Here is a 9648-nt window from a genome sequence, read left to right as displayed (position 1 = left end):
GAGGCAGTTTTGGTAGGTCAGTGGAGTTTAGAAAATAGGCCCAGTCTTCCTGGTAACCTCAGCTGGGGAAACGAGGGTTTAAAGGTCCTGGGAGTTTGGTTGGGGTCTGAGGACATGGTGGCACAGAACTGGGAGGGATTGCTGGGAAAGGTGCGAGCAAAATTAGCCAAATGGAAATGGCTGCTACCCCAGCTGTCCTACAGGGGAAGAGTTCTTGTAGCCAACAATCTGGTTGCCTCATCTTTGTGGCACAGACTCCAGGTGTTAACCCCACCGCCGGACCTCATGAAACAACTGCAGCGGCTCCTCGTGGATTTCTTCTGGTCGGGTCATCACTGGGTGCCAGCATCGGTCCTGTACCTCCCTGTGGCGGAGGGGCGGCAGGGCCTTGTGGACATTACTGCGAGGACTGCTGCTTTTAGACTGCAGGCAGCTCAGCGGCTGCTGTATGGTGCCTCTCCCTGCTGGCTGGCTATGGCCCGGCTGTTGCTCTGGAGGGCAGGGGGCTTTGGTTTTGATAAACACCTGTTTCTGCTGAAGGCCCCTGCGTACAAGATAACTGGACTTGCACCTTTTTACTGCTCAGTCATCAATGCCTGGAAGATTCTGAGTTTTACCAGACCACCCGACCCCCGGCCTGGGATGTGGCTGTTTGAGGAGCCCCTGTTTGACACTGGTTTTCTTTCCGGAACCATTTTCTCTTCAGCCGCCCTAAAAAATGCGTTCATTGAAGCGGGAGTGGTAAAACTTGGCCATTTGACAGGGATCTCCACGGAAAAACTGGCTGAGGTGACGGGCATTCGATCAACTCGAGTTCTGGAGAACCTGGTAGAAGAGGTGTGGCAGTCGCTGTCGCCATCCCACCAGACTTTTGCTCTGGATGCAGATCTGGCCGACCAGTGGAGAAAGGGACATGATTATGTTTTTCCTGCCTTGAGGGTGGGTCTTGCGGTGGGGGAATGGAGAGAGGAGGATGGTCTCCTGCTATCACTGGGGACTCTAACACCTGGAATGTTCAGCTCCTGCAATGGGAAGAAGCTATATCTTAGCTGCGTAAAGGTGCTAAACCTCAGCTCGCTCGCAGGCGTCAGAGAGTCGAGGTGGACAGATGTGTTTGGTTTGGGCTCTTCCCCTCAGGGCAGCTGGCGGATCCTGTATAAGTCTCCTGTTGAAAAACGGATGGCTGACATCCAATGGAGAATTATACACGGTGCAATAGCCACTAACAAATACAGGGCTCATTTTGACCCAGGCACAAGGGGGGGCTGTCCGTTCTGTTTTATGGCAGAAACATTGGAGCATTTAGTGGTGTCCTGTCCCCGGTTGGCTGGTCTTAAAAAAATGTTACAGGAGTGGGTGGAGGGGTTCGGGGAGGTTTTCTCCATACCACTTTTTGTCCATGGCCCCAAATACATCCTGAAAAAGAAGGAAATCCTACTATTGATCAATTTCTTGTTTGCTAATGCAAAATTAGCAATCTGGAAAAGTAGGAAGAACAAACTTGCTGGAGTAGGGTGGACGGATGCAGTGCTCTGTCTGAGGGGGCTGGTGGCAGCGCGTCTGAGGGTGGAGCATGCATACTATACGCTGATCAATCATCTACAGGGGTTTCTGGATGTGTGGGCTGTTGGGCAGGTTCTGTGCTCACTGGGGGAAAATGACTCTCTAATATTGAAGTTTTAAAGGGTAGGTGAATTTTTTTGTTTTTAAGGTGTGTAAAAGATGATGTTTTGAAATGGGTAAAACGTTTTCAAATGACATTTATTTGGTAGACGTGAAAATCTGTTTATTTATTTGATTTGTGTAATGTTTTTTGTTTTTTGTTTCGGTGTATAGTTAAAACAAATGGAAATAAAATTTTGTTTTAAAAATCTTCTTCTTCTTCTTCTTCTTCTTCTTCTTCTTCTTCTTCTTCTTCTTCTTCTTCTTCTTCTTCTTCTTCTTCTTCTTCTTCTTCTTCTCCTCCCCCTCTCTCTATCTAGAAAAGGGTGGGGCGCACCAGAAGGAAGAAAAACCCTTTCCTATTTTCATTTCTTTTTCTTTTGTTGAATTTTTTTTGGAGGAGAGGGGAGATGAAGTGCAGAGCGAAGGGTGGGGGCAATTGAGAGATTCTTTAGTGGTCACAAGATTGGAGGAGAAGCATTGAGATGTGCAGTGTATTATACATGTGCCGATCCTGTTGGCTGTATTGATGTGTTAAAACAGAGGCTAAAAGATCTTTCCAGAAGGGCCATCAGTACTACCCTGAATATAAAGAAGATCTGTATTACTGGCTTTTTTAGTCGTTATAAAGGCAACAAGGGTGGCTGCAGGGGGGGGGCAGCCCAGTGAACTCCCACTGCAGCTACAGCCGTTTCCAGGTGGACCTTTTGATCACTGATTGCTCCAGTTTGATACCAGGAAAGATCCCTGATGGATATGCTCCCTGCATCCAAATCCTCTGACCCCCCCCCCCCCACACACACACACTGTATCTCCCCCTCCTCTCTCTTATCTTCAGCTCTCCAGCTCTGTGTCTGTCCAACTGCACTTCTGTCCTCCTCACTACTCCTCCTCCTCTCCATGAGGAGAAATCACTATCAGCACCATCAGGATGCAGATAATGACGTGTCTGCTGCTGTCTGTCAATATGGCCTTATATTCAAGTTTTTGGATGCACATTTCCACATTAAAAGAGACCAAAATCAATGGCAAGATTCTGATTGGGTTTGCATCATGTCAACTATAAAGCCATGACTTGACTGGACCCTCTCAAGGTGCCCTCTCATGTGTGATGCTGAAACTAAACACACAGCGGACTCCTTGTAATCCAATGGTTTAATGAAGCTGGCAAATAGAAGTAAAAGTCCACTCAGACATCGTACTCAGGACGTACGTCCCGCTCTGCTGAAGTGTCTATCTGCTGAGTCCTGCTGCAGCAGCACTGTGGCTGTCTGTGACCTCTGACCTCAGTTTGGAGGGCAACATTGATTCAGCAACATGTTTCTTACACAGTTTAAAGAAAATAATGTAATGTACAGTATAGGGCTGCACGATTTGGGGAAATAATCTAATTGCGATTTTTCTGACAGATATTGCGATTCGATTTGCGATATTTGTTTTTAAGCGGCTAGGAAGGTCACATCAAGATGCTCCCGTCTCTAGCACCCCCGCAGCCCAAGCTACGAGTGAAAGAACTAAACTTACATGAAACTTCCGTTGGGTTGCTTTAAAGTCAAGCTTCAGTTTAAGATTCACCCTGTAATAGAAACATGTGATGGAGCATTACTAACCTGACTTAGATGCTTTGTTTCACCAAACCATCTAGGAAAGCTCCATTGGAAGCCATTTGGAAAGGGCAGGCACTTTCAAAAATACTTTGCAGGTGATTGGATCAATCTGTCTATCATGGGCCACTTCTTATTGGTTAACAATGGCTGGTACATGTGTAGCACAGCAATTCTGATTGGTGTGGATGACTGACACACAAGAAGAAAAAAAAAGTTTAAAAAAAAATCGCAGGCGTTGCGATTTGATAATCGCATCATTTCAAATCGCGATTTCAATTTAAAATCGATTAATCGTTTAGCCCTAGTACAGTATCAAACATCACATTTTTGGCTTTTGGTCTTTATTAGATATTCAGTATTCTGTGGGATTCTATTTCAGCTTAATGTACCATGGTTTAACCATAAGGACAACCTGACATTTTGAAATGTTGACATTTTGAAATGGGCAATAATACGTTAATTAATCATTATACACTGGTTATACCAGTGGTTCTCAAAGTGGGGGGCGCGCCCCTCCTGGGGGGCGTAGAGGCATGCCAGGGGGGGCGCGAGAGACCAGGAGGAAAAATGGTTATTAAAAAGAAAAAGAAAAAAAACAATTCATAAATTGAAAAATTATTGATTCGAAAATAATATGATGCAGTACAGTACTATTACGTCTGTGTCTCTGTGTTTCATTAAAGCTTGGCTGTGTGTGTGTGTGTGTGTGTGTGTGTGTGTGTGTGTGTGTGTGTGTGTGTGTGTGTGTGTGTGTGTGTGTGTGTGTGTGTGTGTGTGTGTGTGTGTGTGTGTGTGTGTGTGTGTGTGTGTGTGTGTGTGTGTGTGTGTGTGTGTGTGTGTGTGTGTGTGTGTGTGTGTGTGTGTGTGTGTGTCGAACGAGCCATTTTGTGTGCGCGAGAGAGAGAGAGAGCGCACCGGTACCGGAGATCGTTTTTGTTAGCTTCTGGTGCTAGCGAGCTACACTAACGGATATAGGGAGTTTTTTCAACAACAAAGTGGAGAAGAATTCTCTCCTGAGAGACTCAGTGAGTTAAAGGACTCTCTCAGTTTTATATCAGTGGGTCTCAAACGTTTTGGTCACCATTTATGTAAACAATTATTTCCGAGGCACACGTTTATATGATCATTATAGTTATAAAAAAATAAGAGAATAAATGAAAAACAGTTATGAAATACTATATGACAGTAAAAAAGGAATAAAGTTTAAAAGGGTGGTTTGTAAAATATCCATAGAGAAAAAGTAAATCTATTTACAGTTCTGTTTCATATAGGTGTTGAGAGATGAATCCATAGATCTCTTCATTTTGCTCTGAAAGTGCACCAGATTGATGCTTTTAACTTCAATATTTTAAAAAAATCTTCCCGGGGGAGCATCCCCCCGGACCCCCCTAAGTGAGGTCCACACACAACCTATAAAAATAGCACTTTAACCCTGCTTACAGCTATATGCCTTGAGCTGATTATCGAGCCTTCATTGTAACAGTCGTGGGTACACTGTGTATTTGCGTGGGGATTGTTGCAGTAGAAAATTCCACTGTAGCGACCGGTACATTAATGGGAAACCCTAAATGTTTGAGCACCCTCTATGAAACGTCAAGCTACCCCACAGCATCCCCAAAATAAATCTCTGGCGCCGCCACTGAGCCTGACTATTTGTGTTGGGGGGGCCCGACTTTTTTTTTTCTCCAAAGGGGGGGCCTGACAGAAAAAGTTTGAGAACCACTGGGTTATACTAAGAGGTATGTTTGTAATATTTGGATTGGCCAAGCTTATGTAAAAAGGGTGGACGCAGTAAATATGAAATCACATAAAGGATTTCTTACAGGGCTGTTGTTAACAGTATTTCGACATTCTGGAAAATATGCTTATCTTACCATAATGACTGAAAGCAGGGGAAAGTGCTCTGTCGAACATCTCTGGGGAACAGCCGGGACGCCAATACGGAAGTGCAACACACTGCAGTTCATACATGGGCCGCTAGGGACTGACTGCAGAAAGGAGCAATTTCCATAGACCCCAATTTTAAAATGCCCAACTTTACAGCAGAAAAAAACATGTTTCTACCCATGGATGCAATAAATATTATTATAGATATAGTTAGATTCCACCTTCATGATTATGAATCTGTGAGTGAATTATTTTCTAACACGACCCTTTTATTTATATTAGGTCTTAAAGTTTTTGCATAAATTAGGGCGTGGTCACTTTGATGGACATGTACATGCCTCACTGTCAGCTAACAGCAACTTGTCCACTCTGCTAGGCTACAACCATAGAGGCTACAATGTTAGTTAGTCATAGTACTGTACTTGACCCTTTAGCTTTAGCCGTGTTTGTGGTGATTGTGCCTTTTAGGGAATATTGTTACAAATACCAGACAATTAAAATGTCGTGCTGTGCGCTTGAATGTACTAACAGAACTTCCAAGAAGTCTAAAATGATAATATTATACATGTTAGTCCCGTTCGCAGGTGTTTGTGTGCTTGGTAGCTTAGCTAAGGACGTAACCCTTTATACATAAATATACATTTTAGTTTATGATTCAGCCTTGGGTAAGACTTTTATAGTCTCTGGCTATGACGCCCATAATGCTAAACGGGAGCAAATGTTAATAGGGGAGCCAATTATCCCAGTGGTGGCCGCCGGAGCTAACGGAGCCGCAGGGGGCTAGCTCCAGCCGGCGTCCTGGAGCTAGCCCCCTGCTGCTCCGTTAGGTCCGGGCGGTTGAGTCCGTCTTTTTGTTAACGTGTGAATGACAAGCATTAAGAATAACAAAATATAGCTAATTCTCTTGCAGATTGTCTCATTTAATTATGAATGTAACGTTTATATAGGGGAACTACACTGTTAGCTGTAACTTGGTATGCATGTATTTCATGTTAGCTTAGCTTCTTAGCCTGAGCTAGCTCTGTTTACTTCCAGTTCGGAGGCAGCAGGTCCCGCCCAGGTCCCGCCTCGGTTCCGCCTCTTTGCCCTTATTTGGAGCAGGCGGGATTATACTCTGACGTCGCTGTCAAGCGTTAGTGGCCGACTCCGCCTACTAAGGGCTTCTCGGCAACTCTGCAGAATCCTATGGGTGACGTCACGGACACTACGTCCATTTATATATACAGTCTATGGTACAGTCCTGACCTCTCATCTAATGTTTTGCAACATATGCAATTAAGTATATTTTGGTACATTTCAAAGTATTTTTTTTTTGTAGTAAGTAAGCTTTTCCCTGAGTGTCCCCTACAATGTTTTAGTATATGCTTTCAAATGTAAAACCATTACTACATGTTGCTAAATCCACTGCGGGGCATAAACAGAAGGGCAACCATGCTCTGGGGTCTTCTTCGCTGCTTTTGGTGTATTTTGTGGCGGAAGTTACAGCACCAGTTACAGGCCCGGCATATGTACTACAGCGTGTCCAGCGTTTCCAGCGTTCTCGTGTGAACAGACACGTCAAATGAAACGAATGCGTGTGAACGGAAGACTTTTTTGAAAACGCATACTGTGCATAAACGCAAACGTTCCCGTGTGAGCGGCACCTTTGTCTCAACGAGGACACTCCAACAAATCCTAAAATCTCATATTCTGCCCATAATCTAATTATATCGTGCTTAATCTGTTATTATTTGTAATACTACAGAAGAAACATGCAACACAGATGAGCAAAACTAATAATTAAAATCAACTCTAAGGTTTACTAAGCCCTAACAGGGCTCGACAGTAACGGTTGCCAGGTTGCCATTGGCAACCATTCCGAAAAAATGTCAACCACTTCTTGTTCTTCACTTCTTGGCCTTTTCTTGTCATCAGTGGCAACCAGTTTTTAACATAAAGAAATAAGGACAGCAAACAGCAAAATGTGCACCCCAAAATAGATAAATGTTAATTATTTGTTGTATTAAGAGTGTTATTTAATTATTGTTGTGACCAGTCTGAACCTGATACTTAAAGGCCCTGACACACCAAACTGACACCAAAGAACACCCCCGACGGAACACGACTGTGTCGCCTCACGTCTCCTTCTTCTTGGCCATCAGTCACACTGGAACACACCGCAAAGACTTTAGCCGACGGCCAAGTAGCACGTACGAACTGCACATGCAATAACTCTCCTTACCAGCAGGCGGCGGTAGTATGTATTCGTCATTAAAAAGAAGCAACAACCGGAAGACAGGGAAGAAGAACAGACTCCGTGATATAAACAAACAACAAATAGCGTGTGCGTTCCATTTTCACTTTCGTCCATCGAAAACATGTCTCGTGCGGTACTGAAGCTATCAGCCATTGGAGTGTTGCTTGCGGAAGACATTCTTCGTGCCTTCTTAAAGCGTTTGTTTACGTCCCTCACTTCCGTTTCGCTTCTCATGCACTGATTCGCTAGCTGAACAGCCAATCAGAGTGATTTATTTGGCACGACTGCCCGACCCGACGCATGACCGATTCAAATAAGGCGTGTCACGGCCGACGGTGCGGGACACACCAAATTGAGTTTGGGCGACAGGGCACGCTTCGTTGTCCGACTAACACCGAAGGCCGATTTCGGCCTGGTGTGTCAGGGCCTTTAGTTGCACGTGCATTGGTGTTATTACGTAGCCATAAAGCGATGCACGTTTACTCGCGTGTTTATTTTACAAAAAATGGCGAAGCAAATTAAGTTGTTTGACTGTGGGGTAAAAAGTTCACATTTTAAATAGAGTTAGACATATTAAAAGGTAATTTACAGCATTAATAATTAATATCTAATTCTTAGCTGTGAATGGTTTTCATTTATTTAACATTAGAAATGTATTAGTCTGGCCAATCCAAGACTTCAATGCTGAAAGGCCAATGGATCTATGGTGGGGGTCAGCACAAAGGTCAAGAAAACCCACATTTGAAAGGGAGACAACGGATGACTAAGAAACTAGTGACTTGCTCAATTCATTTGTGAGGGATCTGTGAAGAACAAGACAACAGCTGCACTACTGGTATTTTGTAAACCAGCAATTGAGGGTGGACAAGTTTATTACCACATAGTATCTTAATTATTTAAAATACAAGGTGACTAAAAATGGCAACCGTATTTTCAGTTTTGGCAACCAAAAGCTGATGCCTGGTTGCCAGCCTGGCAACCACTTTTAAAAGTTAGCGTTGAGCCCTGCCTAATCCATTCATCATGATACCTCAGTGTTTGTCCATTATCATTACTACACTGAAGTGTGCTCAGGTGGTCATATGGCTGTCCCTCCAGTGATTCAGGGAGATGTGGTGTTCTCCACAGGGAGCAGCGGGACGGAACAACGTGCTGTTTGTCCGGGCCACACTGTGACCTTGATAGATTACAGCCAGAGACAGAGAAATGATAAGTCTGTGTGTGAAATGCTTTTCCTTTTCTCAGAAATATTGTGTGTGTGTGTGTGTGTGTGTGTGTGTGTGTGTGTGTGTGTGTGTGTGTGTGTGTGTGTGTGTGTGTGTGTGTGTGTGTGTGTGTGTGTGTGTGTGTGTGTGTGTGTGTGTGTGTGTGTGTGTGTGTGTGTGTGTGTGTGTGTGTGTGTGTGTGTGTGTGTGTGTGTGTGTGTGTGTGTGTGTGTGTGTGTGTGTGTGTGTGTGTGTGTGTGTGTGTGTGTGTGTGTGTGTGTGTGTGTGTTGTGTGTGTGTGCGTGCGTGATGAGTTGTATCCCTTGAACAGAGTGCACGCTCCTGCTGTCTCATTGTTTACCTTACACAGGATGAAGGAAAATAACATCTGCATTACAGTTCATTCCACATCGTCAGCTGACTTTAACTTTTTGAGGGCAGTGCTGCTGTTTTGTCATGTGTCCACAAAGAACAGGCCTAGAAAGGAGTGAGAAAAAGAGAGAACATTTTACAAAAATAACTGAAACTTTGATAAAAAGCTCAGATAACAAAAAATTACGGTGTTGTGTGGGAGTTGATATCAATGTTACATATCTGTCTTTTTTCACTCTGCAAGCCTTTCTGTTGTTTTTTAGCCCTTATCTTGCTGCACCAAAATGCCAAGAACAAAAAGGGAAGAAAGAAATAAATTACCGTGGAGATTATTCATGTGGGTTCGCTGATATGATGTTGATGCTAAAATGAAGACCAATACACAATAGCCTTTTTTTTTTGCTCTGCAAGTGTTTTTCATAATGATGTTGGTGTTTTCCCCTTGTGTGTAAAGGTTTCTGCATTGTGGGCAAGCTGTGCGTTGATAATTCTTTCCATTGCTTGCTATTAGCAGATTAGACCTCATTTAACTCTGTATGCCCTCTCTGACACCAATTCATGACATGCACAGCCTCTGTCTCCACACACACACACACACACACACACACACACACACACACACACACACACACACACACACACACACACACACACACACACACACACACACACACACACA

Source organism: Notothenia rossii (assembly GCF_949606895.1).
Source record: "Notothenia rossii genome assembly, contig: scaffold_119, whole genome shotgun sequence".
Classification (NCBI taxonomy): domain Eukaryota; kingdom Metazoa; phylum Chordata; class Actinopteri; order Perciformes; family Nototheniidae; genus Notothenia; species Notothenia rossii.
This window is presented reverse-complemented; position numbering follows the sequence as displayed.